Genomic DNA, 20,243 nt, shown 5'->3' with positions numbered 1-20,243 from the left:
ACCGACCAACTCTTCACATCGCTTAACCAAAACCCTCCTACCATATCATCGGACCCAAACCAAGCTGCCACCAAACTCACACAATGGATCACCCACAGCGCTAACGAATTAGCACCCTTGAAAAACCAGCAGATCAAACAAGATAGCAAAAAGGCCCCCTGGTTCAACGATGACCTTAAGAAATCCAAGAAGTTATGTCGTACTCTCGAGAAAACCTGGGGAAAAAACCCAACCACTGACAACCTGACCACCTTCAAGGACGTCACCCGCAAACACCACCAATTGATCCGATCCACCAAGAAATCAGCATTCAAAGATAGACTCGACAACAACGCCCACAACAGCAAGGAACTATTCAACATCGTCAAAGAATTTACCAACCCCACCGCCGGCACAAACGACATCACTCCCTCCCAAGACCTCTGCGACTCTTTATCCTCTTTCTTCCACAACAAAATCGCCGACATTCATAACAGCTTAGAAACCCAGTCCGAAGAACAATCCTCTCAACCCACCTCCGAACCAAAACAACACCCTCACAACCTCTGCGCCTGGAACCCAATCACTACTGAAGACACCATCCGCCTGATGAACTCCATCCACTCAGGATCGCCAACCGACCCATGTCCCCACCACATTTTCAACAAAGCAGACTCCATCATCGCACCCCATCTCCGCGATATCATCAATTGTTCCTTCAACTCCGCTACCTTCCCAGAAAGCTGTAAACATGCCGAACTCAGCGCCCTTCTGAAGAAACCCACAGCAGACCCCTCTGAACTTAAGAACAACCGCCCCATCTCACTCCTCCCATTCCCTGCCAAAGTCATTGAGAAAGCCGTCAATAGTCAGCTCGCCGCCTTCCTTGAATCCAACAATTCCCTCGACCCCACACAGTCCGGCTTCCGAGCCAAACACAGCACTGAAACCGCCCTCATTGCTGCTACAGATGACATCCGAACGCTACTGGACAACGGAGAAACAGTTGCCCTCGTCCTACTTGACCTCTCCGCCGCCTTCGACACAGTCTGTCATAGCACCCTCATACAACGCCTCAGCAACGTCGGTATACAAGGAAAAGCTTTGGACTGGATCATCTCATTCCTCGCCGGGAGAACCCAAAGAGTCCGCCTCCCCCCATTCAAATCAGAGGCCACCGAAGTCATCTGCGGCGTACCACAAGGATCATCACTCAGTCCCACCCTCTTCAACGTTTACATGAGTCCCCTCGCATCCATCGCGCGACAACACAACCTCAACATCATCTCCTACGCAGACGACACCCAGTTGATCCTCTCCCTCACCAAAGACCAAACACCGCCAAAACCAATCTACACGAAGGAATGAAAGAATTAGCCGAATAACAGCCGCTTAAAACTAAACTCGGACAAAACGGAAGTCCTCATCTTAGGATCATCCCCCTCTGCCTGGGATGAATCATGGTGGCCACCTGCCCTGGGTACAGCACCCATACCCACAGATCACGCACGTAACCTGGGCTTCATCCTAGACTCCTCCCTCTCGATGACCAGACAAGTCAAAGCTGTATCATCTTCATGCTTCAACGTCCTTCGCATGCTCAAAAAAATCTTCCATTGGATCCCCACCGAAACAAGAAAGACAGTCACCCACGCACTGGTCACTAGCCGACTGGATTATGGAAACACCCTCTACGTCGGAACCACAGCCAAACTACAGAAAAAACTCCAACGCATCCAAAACGCCTCAGCCAGACTCATATTGGACATCCCTCGTCAAGCTCACATTTCCGGCCACCTGAAAGACCTCCACTGGCTCCCAGTCACCAAGAGAATAACGTTCCGTCTCCTCACCCACGAACACAAGTCCCTCTACGACCTAGGACCCGAAAGCCTCAACACACGACTGTCCTTCTACACACCCACCCGCTAACTATGATCATCCAATCAAGCCCTCGCCGAAATTCCGCGCATCCATAGATCCACCATGGGAGGAAGATCCTTCTCCTACTTAGCGGCCAAAACCTGGAATTCTCTCCCCTCTCACCTCCGCCTTACACAGAACCACCTCTCCTTCAGAAAACAGCTAAAAACCTGGCTATTCGATAAATAATGCACACACCCTACCTCAAGCGCCTTGAGACCCTATGGGTGAGTAGTGCGCTATACAAATTCCTGAACTTGAACTTGAACATGTCGTTTTCCCCTAAGTGGAGTACCAAAATATCCGGGCACTTACCCGCCACCAACATACCGTTAAGCGTGCCCATCAAATCCCTCCACAGCATGCCTCCTTGCCCCTTCCAACACACATTTAAAACATTAGGATTAAATTCCAGGTTTTCTCCAAAATAGCTGGACATGGCCTGCACCTGGGCCCTTTTTACAAATGAATGGCCCACGATCCACACTGCCAAATCCCTGGTGAGGGACCCGCCACCAAACCTAAAACGAGAAACAAGAGTAAGTACAGGGCAACACATCCAATTGTGCTCATTGACATGAAACGCAACGCACCTAACACCTGTAGCAGTCGGACGATCACCTGCCCAAGCGCATGATGTCCCCTCGCCCCCAGCCCCCGCTGTACGCCTCCGACACCGCGCCGATCCGAAAAGAGTGCGTGCCATAGCGCCTCCTGTCAAAGCCCAGCCGACCTAACGCCTTGCGCAATATCGCCAGCAGCTGCAAGCCCGTTGCTTTTCGTCTGTTCGGATGCCTAAAAACTGCCCCGTCCACCTGCCTAGCGGCCTTCAGTGCCAACCCCCACCTCACCGGGCATGTCCTTTCCACATCCGCCGCCCGCAAAGATACCTATCGGCCCAAGCCCCTCTGATCCGTTTTAGACTTCCACAGCCAAAGACGCACTTCGTTCCCTCTAAAACAGACTGCCGACCACAACAGCCCAGCGTGTCCCCTGGCTCTCAACAATTCGGAGACTCAGAACGCCCCCGCAAACATCCATGACATCAACGTTGCATACAAACAGGTTTCCCATTCGTCAGAGCACATCCCAGGCAAAACCACTACAATCCTCTCCAGCAGCTCTAATGACAACAGCTGTTTTTAACAGAATCTCAAAAACAGGCATCCCGGAGACATGGTCCCAGTCGGTGATTGTCCCTATCTATAAAAAAGGAGATAGGGGTGACCCGGGCAATTACCGCCCTATCTCACGTATTGATTCAGCGGTAAAGGTCCTTGGGAGAGTGGTCCTATGTAAACTTACTGATTGGCTTGAGGACACCAATACCCTCTCGTCCCTACAGTATGGTTTTAGAAAGGGGCGAAGTACCATAGACCAAAGCCTGAATCTGCAACTGCTCATTGGGAAATATACAATAGCGAAGCCAGGAACTCTGTATATTGCTTTTATGGACCTGTCCTCGGCTTTTGACCGAGTAAACAGGTCCAAGTTATGGGGCCAGCTTCTTAGAATTGGAATAGATCCCAATATTGTGCACTTTTTACCAGACCTCCACAGGGATCTTACAGCTACGGTGCGATATGATAGAAAAGGTAACTGCACGGGTAAAATTAGTATCACTAATGGTGTAAGGCAAGGATGCATTTTAGCTCGTTTGCTTTTTACACTATATATCAATGACTTGGGTGGTGTTTTAGGAGCAGCTTGCAAGGACATACCGAGGGCAGGGAAGTTCTTATTGCCCGCATTATTATATGCGGATGACGCTGCTCTCTTAGCCCGTACTGCAGTGGGTCTCCAATGTCTGTTAAATTCATTTTATGATTATATGACAACTCTTGATCTAAGTGTCAATTATGGTAAATCTCATGTTATGGTGGTTGGCCAGAAAGGCAGGGCCCGGAAAAATGTAATGGTACTGCAATGCAATGGGCATAAATTGACAAGAGTCTCCAGATTTCCTTATTTGGTGGTTGTATTTGATGATTGTTCCACTTGGCACCCCCAACTGTTGGAGAAAAAAAATGCCCTGGCACGTTCCATTTTGGCAGTCCTGGGCTTTTCGCGTAAATTAGGGGTGAAACCCTTGGAGGCGGTATTGAAGGTATATGCTGCTAAATGTATTGCTATCGCCATGTATGGCGCAGACTTGTGGGGTTTTAGGCCAGTTAAAATGCTCCAGGTAACGGAGGATAATTTCCTTAAAACGATTCTCTCCCTGCCAAGATCTACGGCCGGCTTTATAGTAAATCAGGAATGAGGCGTGGACTGAAGATCTCGAAGATCGAATTGCCATGGCCCCCCTACTAAAGTGGATCTCAGTCTGGCTTAACCCGGAATTGGAAGTGAACTATGAAATTTTTAAGGACTGCCTTACCCTAGATCATTGGGACCAGATTCCTTGGTTGAAATATGTACAACAACTATGTATAAAGTTAGGCCGGCCTGAATTGTTTAACAAGCCATCTAATCTAGTGAAGGGCGATCTGAAGTGGGTCAGAAATACCTTCTTGCTGAACAGAGGGATGGATAGAGAAGGATTGGAGTTGTCAAAGCCATCCGTTAGAACTCACCAATTGATTGTATCCGCTGGGCGTGATCTGGAACTTTACCTAAAGGTTGTTAACAACTCAAACCACAGATACCTTTTAACTAAGTTCCGATTAGACAAAATTCACCTTCTGATTTCTGGCCGCCCTGGTTGGACCAAGCCCCTTGATCTGGATTTGTGTAAATGTGATGGTTGTTCGATTATGGACACTGTTCACTTTCTGTTTTTCTGTGATTACTTCATAGATATTAGGAAAAAGTTTATTATACCCCTGTTAAAGGGGAAAGGGTTTAGGCAAGTTAAGCCAGCTTTATTGTACCTTCAATTACTGTCCAACATATGGGAAATTTGCAATGTAGCTAGATTTTTAACCATAGCGGTGAGACTCAGCAAAAAGATTAATTGGTCTTAGATGAATTATTGTAAATGTTAATTTCTGCTTTTTGAATTAAGTCTTAAATCTTTTTAACCTTCTTTTTAACCATGGAATGTTGTAGATATTTTCCGTTTTTAAATTTGACACCATGTTTTAGCATTTGTAAGTATTTTTTTAATTGGGTACTCCCTCCCTTTTATACTGTATTTTTATGTCATTATGCTGCCTGGTGTCTTGTGGACCTTCTTGCTTGTTTTTGTACTTTTGTGGTTTTTAAAATGAACCGAATAAAGTATTTCTTGACTTGACAACAGCTGTCAGACCCGGCACCCCCTCCCACACTCCCGGGCCCAACCCTCCAGCATACGCGAGAAGAGTTCCCCCACCGATGGCGCGTAACCCCACAGGAGTTTACCCATCTCCCCCCCCCAAAACCCACCAGCTCGCCCCGATGCTAAAAACTAAGCATGGGTGAAATATGCGAATTCGCGATCCACAAATTTACGGATTTGCGAATTCGCGATCCGCAAAATTCGTGAATTTGTGCGAATTTGCGGATTTTTTAATTTTTGCGTGTTCGCGGGGCGCTTTGCGTGTTCGCGAGGCGATTTGCGTGTTCGCGGGGCGCTTTGCGCGTTCGCAGGTTTTTTTTGTGCGAGACCGCGATGCGCACTCTGGTTCATCACTGCCACCCTCTCATTTTTTGTGCCCTTCTGCCCTCTGTACCACTCGTTTTTGTGCCTTTCTGCCCTCTGCCCCACTCGTGTTTGTGCCCTTTTGCCCTCCGCCCCACTCATTTTTGTGCTCTTCTGCTCTCTGCCCAACTCGTTTTTGTGGTCTTCTGCCCTCTGCCCCACTTGTTTCTGCCCTCTGTCCCACTCGTTTTTGTGCTCTTCTGCTCTCTGCCCCACTCGTTTTTGTGCCCTTCTGCCCTCTGCCCCACTCGTTTTTTGTGCCCTTCTGCCCTCTGCCACACTTTTTTGTGCCTTTCTGCCCCACTCGTTTTTGTTCCCTTCTGCCCCCTGCCCCACTCTTTGTTGTGCCCTTTCTGCCCTCTGCCCCACTCGTTTTTGTGCCATTCTGCCCTCTGCCCCACTCGTTGTTGTGCCCTTCTGCCCCTTGCCCCACTCGTTTTTGTGCCATTCTGCCCTCTGTCCCACTCATTGTTGTGCCCTTCTGCCTTCTGCCCTATTTGTTTTTGTGCCATTCTGCCCTCTGCCCCACTCGTTGTTGTGCCCTTTCTGCCCTCTGCCCCACTCGTTTTTGTGCCATTCTGCCCTCTGTCCCACTCTTTTTTGTGCCCTTCTGCCCTCTGCCCCACTTGTTTTTGTGCCCTTCTGCCCTCTGCCCCACTTGTTTTTGTGCCATTCTGCCCTCTGCCCCACTCATTGTTGTGCCCTTCTGCCCTCTGCCCCACTCGTTGTTGTGCCATTCTGCCCTCTGCCCCACTCGTTGTTGTGCCCTTCCGTCCTCTCCCCCACTCGTTGTTGTGCCCTTCTGCCCTCAGCCACACTCGTTGTTTTGCCCTTCTGCCCTCTGCCCCTCTCGTTTTTGTGCCCTTCTGCCCTCTGCCACACTCGTTGTTGTGCCCTTCTGCCCTCTGCCCCACTCGTTTTTGTTCCATTCTGCCCTCTGCCCCACTCGTTGTTGTGCCCTTTCTGCCCTCTGCCCCACTCATTTTTGTGCCATTCTGCCTTCTGTCCCATTCTTTTTTGTGCCCTTTCTGCCCTCTGCCCCACTCGTTTTTGTGCCATTCTGCCCTCTGCCCCACTCGTTGTTGTGCCCTTCTGCCCCTTGCCCCACTCGTTTTTGTGCCATTCTGCCCTCTGCCCCACTCGTTGTTGTGCCCTTTCTGCCCTCTGCCCCACTCGTTGTTGTGCCCTTCTGCCCTCTGCCCCACTCGTTGTTGTGCCATTCTGTCCTCTGCCCCACTCGTTGTTGTGCCCTTCTGCCCTCTGCCCCACTCGTTGTTGTGCCCTTCTGCCCTCTGCCACACTCGTTGTTGTGCCCTTCTGCCCTCTGCCCCACTCCTGTTTTATTTTAGAATGGCGCCGGCAAGCTGCCAGCGCCATTCTAAAATAGTTACTAAGTTAGCTTCATCAGGAAGCACTAATAGATAAAATAAAGCAGGTGCGCGAGTTGAAGCTCGAATTTAGTTAAACTCGAGCACCTGCTTCATTTTATCTATTAGTGCTTCCTGTTGAAGCACTAATAGATAAAATAAAGCAGGTGCTCGAGTTGAAGCTCAAATTTAGTTAAACTCGAGCACCTGCTTCATTTTATCTATTAGTGCTTCCTGTTGAAGCTAACTTAGTAACTATTTTATAATGGCGCTGGCAGCTTGCCGGCGCCATTCTAAAATAGTTACAAGCCTGAAGCTTGAACTTTTGCCCCCCGGATCCGTTCTGCTCGCGGATTTGCGAATTTTCAGCAAATTCGCTGGAATTCGCAGATCGCGAATTCGCCGAAAATCCGCAAAATCCGCGAGCGGAGCGGATTTTGCACCCATGCTTACTAGAAACTCCTCCCATGCTGTCATATATGTCTCCTTTTTGATTCTGCCAAGGACCCTAAAACCAGCTGCAACATCCTGTGTTGCCTACGTACCACAGTTGCGGCAGGATGCCGGTCAGGTCCCGATCCACGTCCTTGGCTAAACCATGGAATCTCCCCCACTGCAGACATAGCATCCGCTATGTCGTTGCCGACCCCGGGTACATGCACCGCACGAAAGCAATATCATGGCGCAAGCTGCCCAACACAAACACTCACAGCAGCTACATCACCTGTGCATCCCTGGCCGACTGCCGATTCACCACTTGCACCACTGCCATGCTATCCACATGAAAGGTCACTCGTCTGTGGGCCAGGAGTTCCCCCCCAGAGCGACACCTCCACCACCAGGAGAAAGAGCTCGAGAAACGCAATGCTCCTCCGTTCCCTCGCCCACTCTGGAGACCACCTCTCCGCACACCACCTCCCTTGCCAGTACAGCCCGAACCCGTCGTCCCATGCCGCATGGGATTTCGTTAAAATGCTGCAAAAAGAACTGCCACATCCGCAAGTCCTCTCGCACCCCCGCAGACAACCTTACGTGATGATGCGGTGGCCTCTGTCCCACCAAGGCCCTGCCCAATCTCCTACTAAAGGTCCTCCCCACGCGCACCACTCTGCAAGCAAAATTGAGGTGACCCAATAGGACCGGAATCTCCAACACCGTAATCTTGGGTCGTGCCAACATGACCTCCAGTAGCTGCAACATGTGCTGCTTTTTCTCCGCTGGTAACCGGGTCTCCATTGCCACTGAGTCCAGCTCAATTCCCAAAAATGACAGCGCCGTGCCTGGCCCCACAGTCTTTTCCGGCGCCAATGGCACCCCCAATCCCCCCATGAGCTCCTGAAACCTGTCCATTACCACCTGGCAGTCGGTGGAGCCTGTGGTGCCGACCAAGAAGAAGTCATCCAGGTAGAGCGTTACTCCTTGGTAACCCGTCCGTTCCGTGAACAACCATTGTAGGAACGTACTGAAACACTCGAACAGTGCGCAAGACATTCAACAGCCCATCGGAGGAGCTTTGTCCACGTACCAGCGAGCGTCAAACTGGATCCCCAGTAGGCCCCAATAGTCTGGATGGACTGGCAGCAGCCGGAAAGCCAACATGATGTCGCACTTTGCCATCTTCGCTGTTGCGCCCGCGGTCACCACCAGGGACATGGCTGCGTCAACAGAGGAATAAGACACCGTGGTCTCCCGCTCATCAATGTAATCGTTTGCCAAGCCACCTTCGGCCCATGACAAATGTTGAATGAGACGAAACTGCCCCTTCTCCTTCTTTAATTAAACAACAAAAAAAAATGGCCAGGTAGATTCATTCAATATGTTACCACACACCTAGCCAATAATCCTAAGCGGGCAAACTTTTTATTTAGTATTTTTTTTACTTGTTTCCATATTTTTACAAAAACATTTCAATATATCCAAAAAATCAAAAACACTCTTGTAAAAACATTCACATTTGACACCATTAATACAAAAACATATTACAAACACTATAAATGGAACACATTCATATAGACACCATATACAAACAGAGGGAAAGAAAAGATGCCTCTAATTATTTCATTCATGGGGCACCAGTACTAATAACATATAAACAGACAAGCGGCCGTTCGCTCCTTTCTACAGGCCTGCTTGTTTGACTGCGCTGGAAATTTTCCACGCCTGTCCGGCCGCACCACCACCCTCCCCCCCACCCCTCCTCCTCCTCGTCGCTCCAGGCGAGCCCTCCCGACCCCAGCCCCACCGTCATCCGACGTAGTCCCCCCTTCACCCCAGCCGCCTACCACCCACACACTCCCCCTCCCCGGGGAGCCCAATACCCCGCACCCCCCCTGCGTTCCCCCCTCCCCATCTCCCGGGCCTCCCTGACCCCCTCCGCCCATGAGTCGAAAACATCCAGGCCATCCCAGTCCCTGACACTATCGTCCGACATGAGCAGCAGGGACCAGTCCCCCGAGAACCCCTCCCCCACCTCTCCTGTGACCCGCCTGTCTCTGCCCCTACCAAATCCCCTGCCTGCGAGCTCCCACCTGCCCTCCCCAAAACCACTCCCTCCATAGCCCCTCCCATCCACCTATGGCCCTGGGCTCCCGCCCCTGACTCCCCCCTCCCATCACCTGCCCAATCTGTCCCCTTGGGCCTTGAGAACCCCCCTTTTACCATCAGGGTGCCTCCTGTCTGAGATCTCCTGTCCTTCCCTTCCTTGCCTGCCTTCTGTCCCCTTGCACCTTGAGAGACCCCCTTTCCCATTAGGGTGCTTCCTGTCTGGGATCTCCTGTCCTCCCCTTCATTGCCTGCCTTCAACGCTGTCTTCCCACCCCCGTGACCAACGCAGACCCTCCCTCCTAAGTACGGCCCCGCCTGCCCCCGACCCCGACCGGGAGCTTCCCCGCAGCAAACCCGCCTCAGGCGCACGGGGAGGAGAGACGTTCCCCGCGCCTCCCCGGCTCCCATCTCTGCCCGCTGGGTCCTACAGCGCACCGCCGCTCCCAGGCGTCGCAGAACCACCCGGCGCTCGGGGAGGCGAGACTCTCCCCCACCTCCCTGGTGCTTCCTCTCAGTCATCGGCCGTGCCCTGGCCCCGCTCCCCAGAGCCTCACACGCTGCCCCCACCTCGAGCCCGAACCCGACCACAGGTAACTATGTGACTGCCCCCGAAGCAGCGGGGTGGTCGGCACGATGGTGCGACAGCGGCGGGGAGACGCCCACGAGCGCTCCCCCGTCATGACTTCCTTCCGCGGGCCCCTGCCTCCCCGCGCCTCCTGACCCCGTTTCCAGGGCCGCGCCCCTAGCATCTGCGCAGCCCTGCCCCCTCACCTGCACACGGGCACTCTTGGGGGGTGGCGAGCAGGCCAAAACGGCCGCCGCTACACCCACCGATGCGCTCCTCATCGGGCGCACCCCCCCTGGGGGGCCACCAATAAGTCCATCCACCCTGCCTCATTGAGGAGGCGGATGGCCTCTAGGACGCGATAATCCTCCAGAGACATTCCGACAAGCTCCGCACCTAAAAGCCTCAGCAATTTGCGCAAAAAAGGCCACACTACTGCGACAAAAAAGCCTAATCTACAGCGCTCCCAGCCACCAGGTCACCAGAATCTAAAATGGTGGCTGGGCAATCGCTGGAGTCCCTAAATAGCTTTGGGCTACTTATTACATTTTGGCTGCCTTTGAGCTACATCCCAAGGCAGCCGAAGCCACAAAATGGCGCTGTTATCCTACCCCTCCCCGTCCCAATCTGCCCGGGGGGCAGACCTTGCGGTGCTCGGCTGCCCCCCAAGCCTCCCATGCTGAAAATAAATACAGTGCAGTGCACTTTTACACTTGGAAGTCAGAAAAAGGCATGATTTTCAGTTCACCTTCATTTCTGTAGATTTTGTACGATTCCACTGAAGCATGTCACTCTTTTCTCGCAGACCTGGATGTGTTTGTTGCAGGTTTTGACTGCCTCTCCCATGGAGTAGTAACCCTGTGTTGTACGTAACTTCTCACAACCAGTAATTCTGCCTGTTTTTCTCTAAATATACGTGATGTAAGAAAATAACCCACGCAAGAGGGGTATTGGGGTAGGAAGGTGTCCTTGGGGGGGGGGGGGAGGGGGGGGGGGGGGCAGACACCACAGTTTCTGCCCTGTGCGACAGAATGAGCGCCGTGAGTCACTAGAGTGTTGGAAAGCCATGGTAGATCACAAAGGCACTTGAATGGAGTCACGCACAGAAAGAGTGCACAGAAATGGTGCACAGAAACACGTGCACTCAGTGCTTGGTGCACAGAGCCCTATGGACGAACAGCCCAAAGGCTGGTGAATGTGAGCTTACTGGGAGCCCTGAGGGTCGGGCTGGGGCAGAGAACAGGCACGGGCACCACAATAAAAGTGCTCCCAGTATGACTTTAAAAGCTAAAATAGTGGCCCATGTTTGCAAACTGGGGGCCTCATTTATGAGGCTGTGCATCACTTTTACGCCGCCAGTGCGTCACTTTTTGTGACTTATCAGTGGCGTAAAAAATGCACCTTGTTGCGCCATATTTACAAAGTGACGCATCTAGGTAGATGCGTCACTTTGTAAACCGTTGCGCCACATTATACCTGCGCCAGGTATAATGTATGCAAGGGGGGCATATTGACGCAAGGAAGGGTCGTAGAAGTGATGCAGTGAAATCTATGAGATTTCACTGCGTCACTTTTAGGGCGCTGTTGCGTCAAAATCTTGCGCCTGCCTCACAGCAGGCGTAAGACTGAAGCAGGCCCTTTCACAAGGGGCTTCCCCATGTGAAAGGATGCATTGCTGGAGCTGCGTCACTTTTGTGACACACTCCAGCAATGCGTCACTTTTGCACTTACAGATACGTCAGAAATACTGAAGTATCTGTAACTCCTTGCGACATGATGCGTCATATATTAAATATGACGCATCAGGAATGTCGCAAGGAGTGCGCACTGAGAAGTGATGCATCGTTGCTTTCTCGCAGTGATGCGTCATTTCTCATAAATGAGGCCCTGGGAGTTTTTGACATGCTCTAAGGGGCATATTTACAAACCCCTATCGCCACCACAACGTCACGTTTAGTGACATTGGGGTAGCGAAAGGGACTTCACCTTATTTATAAGGCATCATTAAGTCAGTTAACTTAGTGTTAGACCTGACATCATTGGCTTGAGTCTCTCCTCCATTTTTTCTGTTTGCCTCCACTGTTTACGATGTTTTTGCTGGTGTAATGCTTTGGGCACTGTGCCACTGCTGATCAGTGCCACAGTACAAGTGCTCCCTATGTTAAATTGATGTATTGATTGAATTCCATGTTTGGCTTATTTGGTTTACTATCAGTCCCTAGTCTAGTGTACCAGGAGTGCCAGGGCTTGTAAATACAAATGCTGCCCGTGGGCTTGCAGCACATGTTGTGCCACCCACAAGAGCGGCCTAGTAAAAGTATGTCTGAGGGTGTGCCATTGCCAGACCCACATGCAGTCTAGTACTGTCACGCTGACTGCGCAAGTATACCTACTTGCCAGTCCCTAAACCTTCCCTTAACTTCATGTTAGTCACCCCTATGGTAGGCCCACGGGCAGGGTGCATTGTAAGTATAAGGTAGGGCATGCCTGACCAAGTTGGCATGTCCTAATAGTGAATTACAGCCATATTCGTTTTCACTATTGCGAGGTAACCTGCTCTCCATTAGTTAGAATGGGCTGCCAGGATTATTCATGCTATAATCCTAGCTGGCTCGGGGAGCATGGTGCAATGTTGAGTTTGGTATCCCTGAACTCGGGGTTTAATCACGCATCCATTTGTGTGGATGGTTTTTGGACTCTGGGTTTGAAAATAGCACTTTTAGAAAGTGGCTATTTTCTTGTCTAACTATTTCTGGTTTCTGCTGGTTTGGTGTGTGTGTGACAGGAGCTGGGTGGCTCCAGAGATCTGCTGAGTCAGTGTGGGATGAGTGGGACATTTGCATTGAGAGTAGGGGGAGAGTAGCTTCTGATAGCCTGCCCTGCCTGATACAATGCTGGCTCCACCTCCTGCCAGGCGACTGATTGCTCTGTGCCTGCCAGGGATGATCCTGGCCCCACCTCCTGCCGGGAGGCTGATAGCTCTGCTCCTGCCAGTGACAATACTGGCTCCACCTCCTACTGGGCGGCTGACGACTCTGCCCTGCACAGTGAATAGGCCAGGTGCCTCTGCCTGGCTACACCCACAACAGACCCAGGATGTTGGGAAATTCACCTGCATGGACAAAGGGATCAAAGCCAAAAAGGGGTATAAGAGAAGGACCCCTGAACCAAGAATTTAGATCACTTCTGACAAGGAACCCTGAAACCAAGGACAAGAAGCCTGCTGATCCAAGGACTTGCCTACCCCTTCTGCCAGTGTGCTGTTTGCTGGGGGGAATCCTGCATGTGCTTCTTTATTTTTGCCAAGGAACCAGGAGAGAGGAACTGTGTGTGTACTCTCAGACTTTGCTAAGAAAATCTCCAAGGACTGGAAGAGTGCCAGTCTCCTGCTGAAGTCACAGGGCTAAAGGACTTCATCATTTGCTTAAAGTGCTGTTTGCTGGAACCTGTGAATCCAGCACCGCTGAAAGAAACCAGCAATCTCGACGCCGACGGACGCCGCCGAATCCAGCTCGACATCGTGAGTAACGGCTCCAGTGTCTCGCTTCCTCGACGCCGGCCGCCGGGCCCGACGACGCCAGCAGCAACGCCAGTGAGTAGCGAGTTCGGCTCCAGCTCCAAGTGACCCCGTGTCTGCACCGCTGCTGATCGCATCGACTTCGAGTCCTCTCGACGCCGTGAGCGCTGCTCACTCTTGCAACTTCATGGACATCGACGACGACGCCGTATCCTGCTTCACCTCGTGAGCGCTGCTCCTGCCCGACATCGATCGACGCCGCTGCAGGTCGCCCAGACTCCGAGGCCGGATCGACGCCGGAGACGCGACGCCGGACATCTCGACGCCGCTGATCATCGTGTGCTTCGCTTTTCCAAGGTACTGTGTTGTGGGGGTGTGCTCGACTCCGGGCTCGACGTAGCGCTCCTCGCGTTCGACGCCGAACCCTTTGGATTAACTTTGCCTCGACGTCGTGTGACTCCCGTGTGGGTTACATTGTTGCCAAGAACTTTGTTTTAAAGAAGAAGAGTTGCTTTTGATACTAAAGACTTTGTGCTAAGAAGAAACTACACTTGTACTATTTTCCCTTCCAAGAGTATTTATTAAGATTGTGTATATTTTTGTCGTTATTTGGTCTTGTGCTAAGCCTTATATAAAAATCCTTATTTTTATAATACTACTGTGTCGTGTCCATTTGTAGTGTATTCACTTTATTACTGTATGTGGTCATAAATGCTTAACACACAGCCTCCGAGATAAGCCTGTCTGCTCTGCCAAGCTACCAAGGGGGTGAGCAGGGGTTATCAAAGGGTGTGATCCCCTTGCCCTGACTAGAAAAGGTGTGTCCCTATTTGTCAGAAGTGCATACCTCTGCCAACTAGAGACAGCCGGTTCTAACATTGGACGCAGCGGTGAGGATTTGAACCTTGCATTTATGACCCATGTGCAGTGATTAGTGTACGCTACATAGTGAAAGCAGACCATAGCGCAGCCACAATCTAATTTGGAAGGATTCTATTTTTGGTTCTCTGCTTTTCTGAAACTTGATTTTTTGAACACTGCCAGTTTTGACCATGAGTGACAACGGAGTCACTACCCCTGTTGTTGTTGTGGAGGAGGAATTTGATAGAAGTAAGATCCAGGATTACAACAGAAAGCAGTTGGATCATTATTGCAAGCAGTTGAAAGTTCCTACTAAAGGCTGCAAAAACAAAGGAGAAGTCCTCAAAGCTTTAGAGGCCTGGTTGGAGTCCAGAGATCCCTCTGATGCGGTGGTGGTACCCACAGAGGAAGGGGATGAGGAGGTACCAGTGAATGGGCCTGTGTCCTCTCCCGGTAGCAGTGTTTCCTCCAAAGGTCTTTCCCCTGAAGAAAGAGAAGAAAGGGCGAAAGAGCGAGCTTACAACATGGAAATGGCAAGGCTTAAGATAAATGGGCAGTTGGAATTAGAAAATGCAAAAGGTAGAAGAGAAGCTGATTTGGAGATCAAAAGGTTAGAATTTGAGAGAGAGAAGTTAGCTTTGGAGCGTGAAACCAGGTTGAGGGAGCTGGATATCCAAGCTAAGAAGTTAGAATTGAATCCCTCTGGTGGCAGCATCCCATCTGGGCCTGCAGAAAGTAGGTTTTATTTTCCCAAAGATGTGATAAAAGATTATCATAGGAATGAAGATATTGGCCAGTGGTTTAAAGCATATGAGTTAGCATTGTTGGCCCACCGGGTCCCTGAGAAGGATTGGGGAGCGGGGTTGTGGGGTCGCTTTGTGAATGAGGGGAGAGATACCCTGTTAGACATGCCTGTTGAGGATAGGATGTCTTATGCTCATATGAAAGATGCTTTAATGTTGAGGTATGGCCTAACCCCAGAAAAGTACAGACAAGCTTTTAGAGAATGCAAGAAGTTGGCTGGTACGACATGGGTTGAATATGTGTCTTTTTTTTGCAGAGCCATGGATGGTTGGGTAAAGGGCAGCAAAGTGGAAAGTTATGAAGCTCTTTATGATTTGTTTGCTTGGGAGCATTTGTCTAATAACTGTTTTCCAGAGCTGCGCCAGCACCTTATTGATAGCAAGATATCTAACCCTAGAAAACTTGCTGAGGAGGCGGACCGCTGGGTCAGTACCAGGGTCCACAAGGGTCCAGTGGGAGACTCAGCCAAAGGTGGGCAGGGTCCCCAGCAGAAGAGTGGGGGGACAAGGGTAAACAGAAGGAGTCCCAGAAAGGGCCCCAAAGTAATCCCCAAGGGAACCAAGGGAAAGGTTCCCAGCCTCCCCCTGAGAAGAAGCCAGGGGCCCCGACGGGTAAACCTGTTCATAGGGGTCCCCTAACCTGCTACGTTTGTGGGCAGGTGGGACACCGGTATTATGACCCCCAGTGTCCCATGAAGAATTCGAATGCACCGCCGCGTGCACCCCCCGTCAGTTGGCGAGTGTAGCCCTGGGAGGGGAGGAGATGGTTGTCCATGGTGGGAGGGGTCCCGCAGAGATGTCCCTGGTCTCGCTAGGAGACATGCAAATGGTCCCTCCACCCCCTCTGCCTAGTAACACTAGTAAATATAGGCAGTGGGTGACCATTAATGGCCATAGAGTGGAAGCTCTCAGAGACACCGGAGCGAGTGTGACAGCTGTCAAGTGTCACTTAGTGTCCAGAGAGCAGGTGGTTCCCCATGCATTCTACCCCGTGATAGCTGCTGACAACTCCCAGAAAGAGTGTGAGGTAGCTCAGGTTTCCTTTGAATGGGGGGGAGTTTCAGGTACTCTTCAGGTTGCTGTGAGGCCCGCCATGCCTGTTGATTGTCTCCTGGGCAATGATTTAGAAGACTCCCCTTGGGCTAAGGTGGAGAGGGAGACACATTTGAAAATGTTGGGTGTGCCAGAGTGGGTGTGTGCAACCACTCGTTCCATGACAGCAAGTAAGGGTGTTGATGGGGTCCCGGAGCCTGAAAGTACGGCCCAGGACCCAGCTGTGAAGAGAAGAGGCAGGAGGCGCGGGAAACCGGCCCCCGTAGTTCCCGTGGTCCAGGAGGAGGTAGACCCTGAGGGGGATGCCCTGGAGCCCACAGGGGAACAAGTTGGTGAACTGGGAGACCTGCCCGAGCTGACCCATTGGCAGCAGGATGGTGGTCCCTCCAGGGAAGAATTTTGTGCAGAACAAAAAGTGTGCCCTTCTCTCGTGGGTATGAGGCAGCAGGCCTCAGCCCAAACCTCAGGTGATCAGTCAGGGTCACATTTTGTGTACTGGGAGAACGACCTCCTGTATAGCGAGCCTAAGGCTGCTGAGCCTGGGTCAGCCCGTGTGCTGGTGGTACCCCAGCGCTTTAGAGCCTTCCTACTGGGTTTGGCTCATGACGTTCCTTAGCTGGACATCTGGGGCAGGACAAGACCTATGACAGGCTTGTCACCCATTTTTATTGGCCCCAGATGCGAAGGGATGTAGACATCCACTGTAAGACTTGTCACACTTGCCAGGCAAGTGGAAAAAGCGGAAGGAAGCAGAAGGCTCCCCTCCAACCTTTTCCAGTGGTCAGTACCCCCTTTGACCGGGTGGGCATTGATATTGTTGGGCCCCTGGACCCCAAGACAGCCCTGGGCAACAGGTTTATCCTGGTCTTGGTGGACCATGCCACACGGTACCCGGAAGCCATCCCTCTCCGAACAGTGACGGCCCCCGTGGTGGGACGGGCACTGATGGGTGTTTTCTCCCGCATGGGGTTCCCCAGAGAGGTGGTGTCAGACCGCGACACCAACTTCATTTCCAACTATATGAAGTCTCTGTGGAAGGAGTGTGGGGTAACCTACAAGTTCACCACTCCTTACCACCCTCAAGGAAATGGGCTGGTTGAGAGATTCAACCGGACCCTTAAAGGCATGATTATGGGTCTTGAAGAACCAATGAGGCGGAAATGGGACGTCCTCTTGCCATGCCTGTTGTTTGCTTACCGTGAGGTGCCACAGAAGTCTCTAGGGTTCAGCCCCTTTGAGCTTTTGTATGGTCACCCGGTAAGAGGGCCTTTGAGTCTGGTCAAGGAAGGCTGGGAGCAATCTCCCAGGAAACCTCCCCAGGATGTATACAGTTACATGCTGGCCTTCAGGAACCAGACTAGGCGCTTCAGAGATCTTGCTCAGGCAAATCTGGAGGCCAGCCAGGAGGAGATGAAGCGTTGGTACGACCGGAATGCCACTCTGGTAGAGCTTCAGCCTGGTCAGGAAGTGTGGGTCATGTCCCCTGTGGAACCTTGTGCGCTCAAGGACAGGTGGACTGGACCGTTTAAGGTTGTGGAGAAGAAGAGCGATGTCACCTACCTGGTGGACTTGAAATCTCCCAGGAACCCCTTGAGGGTCCTGCATGTCAACCGTTTGAAGCCCCACTTAGAAAGGTCCGAAGTGGGCATGCTCCTAGCTACAGATGCTGGAATGGAGGAGGAGAGTGAGCCTCTTCCTGACCTCCTGTGTGCTAAAGAGCAAGATGGGTCAGTGGATGGTGTGGTCCTCTCTGACACACTGACCCTTGAGCAGAAGCAGGATTGTCGCCAACTGTTGGGACAATTCCCTGATCTGTTTTCCTTGGTTCCGGGTGTCACGCATTGGTGTGTCCATGATGTTGACACCGGAGACAGCCCTCCTGTGAAGCACAAGGCTTACAGGGTGACTGACAAGGTCAGAGCATACATTAAGGAGGAGGTCTCCAAAATGTTTGCGTTAGGGGTGGTTGAGTCCTCTAGCAGTCCTTGGGCCAGCCCAGTGTTCTTGGTCCCGAAGGCTGCAGCGCCTGGTGCTTCACCAGAACTTCGGTTCTGTGTGGATTACCGAGGACTCAATTCAGTCACGAAGACTGACGCGCACCCTATCCCCAGAGCTGATGAGCTCATAGATCGGTTGGGGGCTGCCCGGTACCTTAGCACGTTTGATCTGACGTCTGGGTACTGGCAGATCGCCTTAACTGATGGGGCAAAGGAGATGTCAGCATTCTCCACACCAGATGGGCTCTACCAGTTCCGGGTGATGCCCTTTGGGATGAAGAATGCCCCTGCCACCTTCCAGAGGTTGGTCAACCAGGTCTTGGCTGGACTGGAGGATTTCAGTGCCGCCTACCTGGACGACATCGCAGTGTTCAGAGCCAGCTGGGAGGAAAACTTGCGCCACCTCCAGGAAGTGTTGTTGGCCCTGCGCAGAGCAGGCCTCACAATCAAAGCCAGTAAGTGCCAGATTGGGCAGGGTTCTGTGGTGTACTTGGGGCACCAAGTAGGGAGCGGCAAGGTTGCCCCCCTGCAACCCAAGATTGATACCATCCTGGCTTGGGCGCCGCCCAAAACCCAAACTCAGGTGAGAGCCTTCTTAGGACTCACGGGTTATTACAGGAGGTTTGTCAAGGATTATGGTAACATTGTGCACCCCTTGACTTCGCTGACTTCCAGGAAGCAGCCACGTAATGTGATCTGGACTGATGCCTGTCAAACGGCCTTTGACACCCTGAAAACTGCAATGTGCACAGCACCTATACTCCAGGCACCCGACTTTTCTAAAGAATTTATTGTCCAGACGGACGCTTCAGAGCATGGCGTGGGGGCTGTTCTAGCTCAGGTATATGAAGAGGGCCGAGACTTGCCTGTAGGCTTCATCAGCCGGAGGTTACTTCCCAGGGAAACAAGGTGGAGTGCGATAGAGCGAGAAGCATTTGCTGTGGTCTGGGCGCTGAAGAAGCTAAGACCCTACCTGTTTGGGACTCACTTCCGGGTTCAGACAGACCACAGGCCCCTCAGATGGTTGATGCAGATGAGGGGTGAGAATCCAAAACTGTTGAGGTGGTCCATTTCCCTACAGGGGATGGACTTTACGGTGGAACACCGCCCTGGTACAGATCACGCCAATGCTGATGGTCTGTCCAGATTTTTCCGCCTTAGTGATGAGGACTCCCTAGGTCAAGGGTAGTTCTCCCCACATTTCAGCTGGAGAGGACACGTGTTAGACCTGACATCATTGGCTTGAGTCTCTCCTCCATTTTTTCTGTTTGCCTCCACTGTTTACTATGTTTTTGCTGGTGTAATGCTTTGGGCACTGTGCCACTGCTGATCAGTGCCACAGTGCAAGTGCTCCCTATGTTAAATTGATGTATTGATTGAATTCCATGTTTGGCTTATTTGGTTTACTATCAGTCCCTAGTCTAGTGCACCAGGAGTGCCAGGGCTTGTAAATACAAATGCTGCCCGTGGGCTTGCAGCACATGTTGTGCCACCCACAAGAGCGGCCTAGTAAAAGTATGTCTGAGGGTCTGCCATTGCCAGACCCACGTGCAGTCTAGTACTGTCACGCTGACTGCGCAAGTATACCTACTTGCCAGTCCCTAAACCTTCCCTTAACTTCATGTTAGTCACCCCTATGGTAGGCCCACGGGCAGGGTGCATTGTAAGTATAAGGTAGGGCATGCCTGACCAAGTTGGCATGTCCTAATAGTGAATTACAGCCATATTTGTTTTCACTATTGCGAGGTAACCTGCTCTCCATTAGTTAGAATGGGCTGCCAGGATTATTCATGCTATAATCCTAGCTGGCTCGGGGAGCATGGTGCAATGTCGAGTTTGGTATCCCTGAACTCGGGGTTTAATCACGCATCCATTTGTGTGAATGGTTTTTGGACTCTGGGTTTGAAAATAGCACTTTTAGAAAGTGGCTATTTTCTTGTCTAACTATTTCTGGTTTCTGCTGGTTTGGTGTGTGTGTGACAGGAGCTGGGTGGCTCCAGAGATCTGCT

This window comes from Lissotriton vulgaris, chromosome 1_2, assembly GCF_964263255.1.
Source record: "Lissotriton vulgaris chromosome 1_2, aLisVul1.2, whole genome shotgun sequence".
Lineage (NCBI taxonomy): Eukaryota > Metazoa > Chordata > Amphibia > Caudata > Salamandridae > Lissotriton > Lissotriton vulgaris.
Note: the sequence above shows the minus strand (reverse complement) of the source record.